The sequence below is a fragment of the Scylla paramamosain genome, chromosome 4, assembly GCF_035594125.1.
Source record: "Scylla paramamosain isolate STU-SP2022 chromosome 4, ASM3559412v1, whole genome shotgun sequence".
NCBI classification, from domain to species: Eukaryota; Metazoa; Arthropoda; class Malacostraca; order Decapoda; family Portunidae; genus Scylla; species Scylla paramamosain.
The window spans coordinates 32,680,693-32,692,026 of record NC_087154.1 but is presented as its reverse complement, the minus strand read 5'-3'; the positions used below and the strand labels follow the sequence as shown (position 1 = coordinate 32,692,026).

General features: G+C 45.1%; 1 long non-coding RNA gene and 1 other non-coding gene across 3 annotated transcripts in view; both read right to left on the bottom strand.

Moving 5' to 3' along the window:
- The window catches only part of LOC135100014 (uncharacterized), a 151,159-nt gene that overhangs the window by 21,857 nt on the left and 117,968 nt on the right, over window positions 1-11,334 (bottom strand). Inside the window, exon 3 of one of the 2 annotated variants that reach the window (XR_010268484.1) lies at window positions 4,551-4,602. This is a non-coding gene — a long non-coding RNA (uncharacterized LOC135100014). Of the gene's footprint in view, window positions 1-4,297; window positions 4,603-11,334 lie in introns of those variants that run through there. The other variant, XR_010268483.1, reaches the window with a different exon arrangement.
- Window positions 3,005-3,078, bottom strand: Trnai-aau (transfer RNA isoleucine (anticodon AAU)). The gene has a single exon. It is a non-coding gene; the product is annotated as a tRNA-Ile (tRNA).

Below are 11,334 nucleotides of genomic sequence, written 5' to 3'. Positions count from 1 at the left end.
AAGGTATACAGGTATGATACAAAAGACTGCCACATGTAGGCCTACTGGTTTCTTTCAGCTTCCCTAATGTTCTATTCTTATGCCGCCTATTACCTACACACACGGTTGGGAATCTCATCTAAACATTTCACTGGAGGAGGAAAAGGAGAGACTAAGGCGATATAAGTCCAGGAAAGATAAAATACTAAGAAAGGAAGGGAGGAAACAGAGAGAGATGGAAGACAATTAAATATCATAAACAACTTCAGCGTTTCATTGGACGAAGATAAGTAGAGGCTTGGTTAAGTTAGGTCGGGTTGTACATGACACACAAACTTGCGGGTCAGTCAAGGGTCTGTGCTAATAGAAACGTCTCGCCATTGCTGCCCAGTCACTTTACGTCATTAGATTAAGCCTTAGTGATATATTGACTCATAAATCTACTGACGGAAAGTGCGCGAGTACAAAAAAATCCTCTCTCTCTCTCTCTCTCTCTCTCTCTCTCTCTCTCTCTCTCTCTCTCTCTCTCTCTCTCTCTCTCTCTCTCTCTCTCGCCTAGGTTATTATATTATTTTTGGCTCTCTTTTTTACTTTTTTTTTCTTTTTACATGTTACGGGAAGATTCTAGAGTCACCCATAACACTTCATATCGTTGCTTCTGTGACGTGTTTCCTCCTTGAAAAATATCTAGTTCTTACGTGCCTTTCTTTACGTAACCCTTCTCTCTCTCTCTCTCTCTCTCTCTCTCTCTCTCTCTCTCTCTCTCTCTCTGGCAGAACGCAATAAGAAGCTCAGACAAACAGAAGAGCCCAGAGAGAGCCGCCCCGCTAACTCTTAATGTCACTTTTGTTTTACTTTGATAGTCGAGAGTAAACTTTCTTCTCCACCCTTCTCCCTCTCCCCCCCTCTCTCTCTCTCTCCCTCTCTCTCTTCTCTCACGGGGGTGTCAGAACAATGGCGTCGACTACGGATCTTGCATTTTAGCCTCACTCTGGGATAGACATTTTCCTCTTAAAGCAGGAAATGGCCAGCTGGGGACCTACGCGTCTAGGAGATGGCGGGGCGACGGCCGTGGGAAGTGGACGTAACTCGGGAAGGAAAGGAGGGAAGGGAGGGATGGATAATAATGGGAGAGAGAAGTGGAAGAAAGGAAGGAAGGAGGGAAGAGAGGGATGGATAACAGGGAGAGAGAGGTGGAAGAAGATGTGTCTATAAAGATAAAATTAGAAAGGAAGAAGGGAACGAAGAGAGAGAGAGAGAGAGAGAGAGAGAGAGAGAGAGAGAGAGAGAGAGAGAGAGAGAGAGAGAGAGAGAGAGAGAGAGAGAGAGAGAGACGAAGGATGACGGAAGTACATGTAGTAACACAATAGGTACACATTAGACAGCCAAACTCTGGTAGGTACAGGGTACGAGAAAGATTTAGGAGTTATAGTTAGCTCTGAACTCCGTCTAGGGAAGCAATGCATAGAAGCCAGAAACAAGGCAAATAGGGTACTAGGATTTATTTTTAGGAGTGTTAAAAGTAGAAGGCCGGGAGTAATATTAAAGTTATACTTGGCGATGGTCAGACCTCATCTAGACAACGCGGTGCAGTTCTGGTCCCCACATTACAGGAAAGATATAGGTCTATTAGAATCAGTACAGAGGAGAATGACTAAAAGGATACAGGGGATGAGGAGTATTCCTTACGAGGCGAGGTTGAAGCTGTTGAATTTACATTCTTTAGAGAGACGTAGGTTAAGAGGGGACCTGATAGAAGTCTTTAAGTGGTATAAGGGTTATAACAAGGGAGATGTAAGCAAAATTCTTAGGATCAGCAACCAGGGTAGAACAAGAAATAACGGGTTCAAGCTTGAAAAATTTAGGTTTAGGAAGGAGATAGGGAAAAATTGGTTCTCAAATAGTGGTAGACGAGTGGAGCGGACTCAGTAATCATGTAGTTAGTGCTAGGACACTAGAGAGCTTTAAGAGAAGATTAGACAAGTTTATGGATGGGGATAACAGATGGAAATAGGTAGGTGTGTTTCAAACAGGGACTGCCACGTGTAAGCCTGGTCGCTTCTTGCAGCTTCCCTTATTTCTTATGTTCTTATGTTCTTATGTAAATAAAACAAGAAAGGAAGGGAGGAGATCGACGGATGAAAGACAATGAAAATGTGATGATAATGCAAAGTAAAGGAAGAAAGGAAAAATAGATAGATGTGACAAATCCCCACCACAGAAACAGAAATAGAGCGATGGAAGACAATCAAATATGTCCCGTGGAAGTGTAGTGAAGGCAAAAGAAGGAAAGAAAGAGATAGACGGAAGGGAGATAAGATGAATGTGATAAACTCCACTAAAACCACGAAAACTAAGATCAAGTTAGCCCTAAAAGTAACAGACAGCCCTACTTCTACTTCTTCCGCTAAATGGCTCCAACTGCCGCCTCTGAGGTTAGGAGCAACAGCCTCTATGGAAGGTGAGGTTAGGAAGCCGGTAGTGGAGGGAGAGAGAGAGGAGAGACAGAAGGGGATGGGAGATGAGGGAGAGACACGGAAGGTTGGGAGTGGAGGAACTGAGAAACTGACCGCGAATTCCGATGTCTTTTTTCTTCACTTTTTTACATAATAGAATTTCCTCTCGGATGAATGACGTAATTATGCGCGGTATAGTTCTGATTACCGGCAGCTAGATGGCGGCGATCTGAACGAGGCCAGACAGGATTCCTTGCCTTTTCCTCTTTCATTTTTTTTTTTTTTCTTGTTAGTGGATCTTTAGAAATTAGTGAGGATCAAGTTACTCTTTTCTTTATGCTCTAATAGTCCGTTCTCTCTCAACGCTGTTAGGCAATTGTCTCACTGCACCGCGTTCGTTCATTTCCGTTTCTACTGAAGTGAAATGCATACCACCACAAATGGACACTCAAACATACATACCTACACACACACATATACATACATGCAAAGACCAATAGACATGTTAATCCATTATAGAAAAAAAATAAATAAAAATAAATAAAAATAAAAAGACACACGAGTCACTGTGGCCCGTAAGGGGATCGAACCCTCGACATCCGCGTTATTAGCACGGCGCTCTAACCAACTGAGCTAACAGGCCAGTAGATACAACGAAAAGAAAATAATAAGATATACCTATTTAATTTTGTTTGTGTGCGTTTGTTTAGATTGATTTTATAACAAAACTGTTAAGATCACGAAAGTAAAACTAACAGTCTCTTTTTTCTTTTTAAGTAACTCTTGTTTTGTTTAATTATATATCGTATGTCTACCTGCATTAAGACTGATTTGTTAACATTATAACTTCACTCCATCCACGGAACTAATATATATCATTAGAAAATTATGTCCATCTTATTTCACCTACCGACACTCTATTTCGTGGTATTAATTCCCCCATTCGACACCACTAAACAATCCCCAATTAGTTTACCAGGCATTTTTTCCTCCCACGCGTGTGATCGAATTAGTTAAGGGTGATTAATATGTAGATTCATTATAGCCACCACTAGGCAGCGTTAATATCGCCATCAATATTAAGTCCGGCCTGAGTCAGGTTATTAAGGGCGAGCAGCGGGAGGGAACTGCGTCACCTTGCCCAAGATTTACCGCGCTGCTCAAGTAGGAAGGCTACATCGACACATCTTGCTTTCTTATCTGTGAAGTGATGGCTGATTCACCGCCACTCACTCACTGTCCACTCAGAAACAGTGACTCATTGTTATACCGAGATATTTTTGCTTAATTGTGAAGTGACGGTGGCTGGTTCAACTGCTACTGACTCACTGTTCATTCAGAAATAATGAAATAAAGAAAAATACATAAGAAAAGTATTTGATTATTTGAAAAGCGATGACAACTGGTTCACTGTTATTCATTTATTGTTGTCAAAAAAGTTATTCATCTTTATTCTTTCTCTTCCTTTATATTGTAGTTGGTTCTCCCTTCGTACTATAATTGGTGTACAGCAATGCAGTTAAATCAAATAATCCTGATAAAGTCTAGAGATTTACTGCTTTAAAATTTACTCTCTGAAAACTAAAGAAATCAGTGTAAATAATCCACCACTTGCCTCAAAATAAAATCATATATTCTATTCGCTCCCAACTCAATTACTTGCCACCAGAACCGTTCACTACAAACCCAAGAAAATTAGAGAAAACCACAAGTTCTACCCACCCATAATTCAAAAAAGGAAACTCGTCCAAAGCTCCCAATAAAAAAAACATCCTTTCTTTAAAACTATTCCCCAAACTGTCACCTTTAAGAGCGAGAGAGAGAGAGAGAGAGAGAGAGAGAGAGAGAGAGAGAGAGAGAGAGAGAGAGAGAGAGAGAGAGAGAGCCTTTATAAAGACCATAAATAAAAAAAAAGGTAAAGAAGAAAAGGAAGAAAAAAATATTCCTCGGAGAAATACAATCTAATGTTGCAACGTTCTACTTTCCCTTCGTGCGCGAGAGAAAGAGGGAAGTGAATCACGGCCCTCGAGTTTCCTTCCTCCGTCAGGTTTACTCGAGCTCGTGCCGGGAGGTGCAGTCAGGGAACACACGTGGAAAAGCCAGTCAAGTTATTACCTCACTCCGGAGATCCTTGCTGGCCGGTGAAGTCATGGGGCGCCTCCGGAATCTGAGGAAAGAGAGAGGCGCGGTCAATATATGTGCGTGTGGCAAGTCTTCGTCTGCCTTCTCTCCCTTCCTTCTTCTTTCTCATCCTCCTCCCCTCCCCTCCTGTCACTCCACACGGCTTCTACAGATTATTACATTGAGCCCAAGCTGATCTATGACTTCAACCTACACACCACCTGCAGACGTGGTGTTCATTCACATCCATCCCTTTTCACCGATAGAAGTTAAGCAGCTTAGAAAGCGGACGAACATGCAATTTAGAGCTTTAACGTTTTCCTTTTACCATCCTCTTGAGTTTTGCCTTCGTAAATATATAATCCAAAAGCACCAGCCACGTCAGCCATAAATTCTTAGGGAAAAACGTCCAGAATGCAATAATAAGAGAGTAATGTCTGTAATCTCAGCGAGACAAGTCCCCAAGGGTGACGAGTGACGAATGAGACAATGGGTGAGTTTACCTGCCCCGCCGCGGGTCCCTGCTGCCTTGCCCGCCCGGACAAAGACCACAGGTACTGAAGGATGTCTAGTGGCCCGGATAGTCCAGCCCACTTCTCGGCTGCTTCTCGGCCACGTGACAATACGACTCATGTTAACGGCTGCCCGAGACACAGGGCTATTAAGGAAGCTTTTTCTTCCACCAGATTATCTGAGGACGCACTGTTGTTAGCAGACAATGAGCCTCCGGGGATGTCCAGTTTTCCTCCTTCCTCTCCCTTCTTTTCTGACCTCCCCCATCCCACGCTCGTTCCTGCACTGTTTCTGAGGGATGACATTAATCTCCTACATAGAACAACGTCTTCCTGCATTTATCCTCTGTTGTTACAAGTGTCTTCAGCAGGAGTCTTGCATGACCTTTATCGTCGCCAAGGTTTTCTGTCTTGACAATGAGCGAAAAAGAGGACTGATCTTCGCGCTGTCACACCGGCACCGCGATTCATAGTGTCCCACAATACAAGGTCAAATAGGTGTCGCATCCACTCACTCCTGGCCACAACGTCTCCAAATTATCCACTCTGCTCCCGAGACCTTCTACAATAACCGCGGAATCGCTCCATTGTCTCACGAGAGGCGGCCAACCTTCTCATCGAGGTCTGAAAGCTGAGAACACCATTAACACACACTCACACTCCTCGCCCTTGTGTGTGTGTGTGTGTGTGTGTGTGTGTGTGTGTGTGTGTGTGTGTGTGTGTGTGTGTGTGTTTTCTTTCTCCCTTTCTGCCACTACGCAGTTTGAGTTTAATACTAAAAGTTCGTGTTTTGTCGTGTGTGTGTGTGTGTGTGTGTGTGTGTGTGTGTGTGTGTGTGTGTGTGTGTGTGTGTGTGTGTGTGTGTATCTGCGCCTATAACATGTTGGATGCGCGACACACACACACACACACCTGACAACATCTAATCTCAGTAACGCAATCACCATATCGCCGCCCAAGGTCACTGAGGTGGTGAGATGAGACTAACTAGGCGGAGGTGACAACGTACCCAGAGGTTCCTCACACAACCAACACCACCACCACCACCACCACCACCATCACACCAGCACCAACCACCGCGACCAAGACGACCTCCACGGCATCACTCTCACCACCAGGACTAATCAGCACCATTACCATCACCACCACGACTAATCACCATTATTCTCCTCATTCCAGCCTCCACCTCCACTCCTTAAGATCATCACCACCACCACGGTCACGACCACCCGCCGTAGCGACCCTTACCACCATCACCACCGCTGCCATCATCACCACCACATCATCACTTCATGGACGTCGCCTTCATCAAAATAAGTGTTTGTCAGGAATAATTCTGTTGACATTGTGCTTTTCTTTTCGTGCCATCCATTACCGAGACATTCTCCTCGTTACTCATTAGCAAGCAAGCGTCACTATCATTATCTGAGTGCAAATTACCTGGGATGATTTGGACTTTAGCCTGGAAGAGAGAAAAAGAAAAACGCATGTCAAGCTATCACCATTAACTAAAACATTTCTCTTGATTCACTAAAAAAAAAAAAAAAAATCCGTGCTCAGTTCAGTTTCCCTTCAACACGCTGTCGACATAAACCTAACGCCTATTAAGAGAAATTAGCTGGAATCACTTGGACTTTAACCTGGAAAAGAAAAAGAACAAAAAAAAAAAAAAGAAAACGCACGTCAAGTTAAGAAAACTAAAACATTTCGCTTGATTCACACACACAAAAAAAAAAAAAATATCCGTGCTCAGTTTAGTTTCCCTTCAACACGCTGTAAACATAAACCTAACGCCTCTTTCTAAAACCCCAATCAATGGTTTACAACTGGTTACCGAGGAAGCCACAACAGCCTCCTTCCCTTTCTGAACGCCGGCGGCCAGGAGGGAGACGGCGAGGCTTAACACATAATGCAGTAACCCTTAGTGACGCCCTCTGTCCTCCCCGCTAGGCACACACCCGCGCTGGTGACGGAGAGAGACTGCAGGAGGAAGGAGCCACGAATTCTTGGAGGGAAAAAACGCCCTGATATGGAGACTAGCCAGGCGGTGCAGTTGCTATATAGGTCAGAACGGCTAGGCGCTGGGGCCGGGAGGGCGGTGTGGACAGCCGGACACACACACACACACACTTGCATCAACGTCTCGCCAAATATTTACCTTCCTGACGGAGAGGTGACATACACACTGAAACATCCGTCAGATTAAAGCAAACAAGGCGTGACGTGAGGTGGACGAGGGAGCCGAGAAGCGCTTATACTGACTATAAGGTAAAATCATACGAACCCGAGTGTGATTTTTCTTCGTGTATGTTTTCAAGTACTGCTTCTCTACATACACGATCCGCATCAGCCTTATACGTGACATGTTTACAAATATATCTACTTTCATTTTTTTAATCTTTAGGAGATCATTCAAGAGCGCTTAGTATTCAAATCAAGCATATATTTACAATTGCAGCCACATTTCACCTATATAAGAGCATGTAATAGCGTTTAATATAATAGATGACACAACAAATGCATATTTTATCTATAACACACCACTTAAAGACATTCACTATTCAAATGAATCATATATTTACAAACACAACCACTTTCCACCTATATAAGACCGTGCAGGAGCGTCCAGTATTTAAATTCAGCGTCTTGGATGACACAACAAATGCATATGCTACCTGGGGAGAGAGCGGCGGGTCAGTCTAGTGAGCAGTGTGATGACTATCGCCATTAACGTACACACTTATCCTTTTAAGCCACTCCCGTACCACCAGCGGCCCGATTAAGATGATATTCTGGTCAGGTGACGATGCGGAATGCGCGCCTCCAAGACCACGGACTGTTTACCTCGCCTGGACCGCCACACCCCGCAGCGCCACCAGCCTGTCTCCCGGCGAGGATGGAGGTCGTGTAGCGAGTCTTTCCCCGCCACGGACGTTACCTTAAGTGTTGTTAGTTAAGTGCAACGAAGCGCAATGCAACACAAACAACACACCACTCATGTAGGTCTTGGCCTTCCTCAGCTTGCCATAACTCATTTTCACCTCGTTTTTCCAGTCCCCCTCCCCCAATCTCTCTCTCTCTCTCTCTCTCTCTCTCTCTCTCTCTCTCTCTCTCTCTCTCTCTCTCTCTCTCTCTCTCTCTCTCAAACATAATGAGACACGCATTTTTCTCGCCCTCACTAATTCAAGACGGCTTTTTTCTTCCCCTTCCCTTTTTCCTTCTTTTTTCCCCCCCTGGTGTCCCCTGCGACGGTGTTATCAGTCTTCCTCGTGTGTTCGCTCAGCCAACCATCAGCTGATCCCTGACCTTCTTTCTGTTCCTCTTAAGATGCTTCTGGGACCCTTGTTTACTTGTGTAGTGAGGGGCGGCCTGAAAGAAGGGCTGCGGTGCGCCTCGAATAAGGTCGGCTTGTGTGTAGGCTTGATGGGAGGCTGAGTTGCGTGGTGTGGATGATGAGGAGGAGGAGGAGGATGAGGAGAAGGAGGAGGATCTAAAGGGTAAAGGTGAAGGGGTTTAAGGGTGAGTGCAGGTTTGGGTAAGGATGTTGAGTGGTTAGATGTAAAAAGGTAAGGAAGCGTATGGTAATGTGTGGAAAGGGAGATGATGGTGGGTAGATTGTTTTAGTGGGGAGATGTTGTCTTGTAATGCCTGTAGTAGGACACAAAGGAATACAAAGGAAGAGCCAGCCAGCCGCAGAGTACCTTTTGGTTCTCGCTCGATGGTGGGTAGATTGTTTTAGTGGGGAGATGTTTTGTAGTGCCTGTAGTAGGACACAAAGGAATACAAAGGAAGAACCAGCCAACCGCAGAGTACCTTTTGGCTCTCTCCCACAAGATTGTTTGTGAAGAGGTGATGTAATCTGCTGATAAACCTTAATGTTAGGATGAAAAGTATTCGTAAATGGAAAAACAATATGGGGTTGTTTTCCTTAACTTACAAAAGACACACACACACACACACACACACACTCCCCTCCACTGAAATTACATAGCGACATTTCTCAAACTTTTGGCCTCGCAACGGCTTAGTGTTCTCGCAGTTCCGTTTGTAAATCCAGTTAGGAGGCAATGAAAGGGGGAGGCGATTTGCATATTATTACCTGAGGCGTGTGTGAAGCCGCGCCTCGCCCCCTCCCCGACCTTCCCCTCCTCCTTGTCACTGATTAACGACACCTGCTAAGACTCACCTCATCCACCACTACATTCATCTGTTCTCCCGTTATGCCTCCTAAAATAGTCTTTCTCTCTCTCTCTCTCTCTCTCTCTCTCTCTCTCTCTCTCTCTCTCTCTCTCTCTCTCTCTCTCTCTCTCTCTCTCTCTCTCTCTCTCTCTCTCTCTCTCTCTCTCTCTCTCTCTCTCTCTCTCTCTCTCTCTCTCTCTCTCTCTCTCTCTCTCTCTCTCTCTCTCTCTCTCTCTCTCTCTCTCTCTCTCTCTCTGTGTGTGTGTGTGTGTGTGTGTGTGTGTGTGTGTGTGTGTGTGTGTGTGTGTGTGTGTGTGTGTGTGTGTTTCTCCTATCACTTCCTCCTCCTCTTTCTCTCTGTGTTTCTCCTACTACTACTTCCCTCTTTATCACTGTGTCTCTCCTACCACTCCCTCCCTCTCTTCCTTTCTCTGTGTCTGCCTGTCTGTTTCATTCACATTCCTGCCGAAGAGGTATTCACATTTACTTGTGTGATGAGCGGCAGGTTTTCACTGATGAGTTAATGTACAAGGCTGTGGTGATGAATGATATTTTCTCCTTCGTGTCGTGGATCGGGAAAGCATTACTAAACAAGCTCCATACGTGTGGGGAATCCGCGGAGAGGCGCCACGAATAAATGCTGCACACGTAACCTCTGTCGTTGGGTGGCGCCACGAAGAGATTAAATATTACTCGCAGCCATGGGAGTTCAAAAGCATAAAAGGATATCAAGGCAGATCCACTCGAGTCCACGTCCAGTATCCGCCGCGAGACAAGGGAGCCTCAGTATTGTCGGCGAGGCAGCGTAGCACAAGCCTCAAACATTAGTATTCCCGTAGTGGCCTGTACCTCAGCCCAAGCTGCGGCCATTAAGACAGTCCTAATCACACACAACTTACACTGACAACCACTCGGGGTCTCTCGTGGTCGCAGTGTAACGTGTCTTGAGTATGTGAGGGAAGCTCTTGGCTGCCCGGGAATGGTCGACCACACTGTTACCTTAAAGGAGTTCTGAGCACCCGGTTTTCGCCTTGAATTATTGTGCTCGTAGCAGGCACTGACGGTCACTATCTGCACCGAGCATCCTCCTCCTCCTCCTCCTCCTCCTTCGCTGTCTCCTCCTCCACCTACTTCGCCTCCTTTGCTACAACTACTGATTCTGATCTTATCTGGATGGCACATGCTCTAAAATCGTACTTGAGTAGTATTCCTGAAGGTAAAACGTCCCCAGCCAGATCCAAACACAGCTATTATCTCCGGCGTGTCCTAACATCAAGTCCTGCCGGTGCTGCGCCGCGTCCGCCACTGTACATTCCCTGGTAACAGTTGGGTGCATACCTGAGACCACAAATGCTCGGGAGTTCCTGGGCCGCGTCGTAACATGAGCCAGGAACGTGAGGAACAGTCTGTCTCGAACCCTAAAGTGACCTGTCCCTCGGCGGCCCCACAGGCGTCTCCACACATCCACCTTCTCCCTTCTGGCCGCGCTTGTAAAAAAATAAAATAAACAAATAAAAAAAAAATGAGTAAATGTAAGAAACCGTAAAGCTGAGGGCTCATTGTGTCCTGGGTTGCGGGACTGCTGGCAAATACTGGACAGCGATAAAGACCTTGCAAGTGGAAACCAAGTGCTAGTAGCCTTAAGTCGCTGGAAAGTTGCACCGATTACGAGACGCGCTGGATGAATGACGAGGGCGAGGCGTGGCATCCGTCATCTCCAGCGGTAGAGGGAAGAGTTAATAAATCTGTACGTCACCCGCTTTACAATTTTGATTTAAAGCATCTTGACGGTGCGCTGCGTTCTCATGGTACTAATACGAAGGAGAATCTTTTACTTTTCTAGCTTACTTGTCAATAACTTTTTTTTACGATGTTTAGTCTTTGTAATTCTAATCTAAACTTCCTTCTCTTGACAAATAATTATGTATAGATTTAACTAACACTGCGTTTTCACTGTACTAATACTAATACCTTTATTCTCTAGGTCACTTGTCAGTTATTTTCATATAATGTCAAGTCTTTATAATCTCAATCTAAACTCACTTCGCTTCACGATATATTGGGTATTGATTACACTAACACTGGTA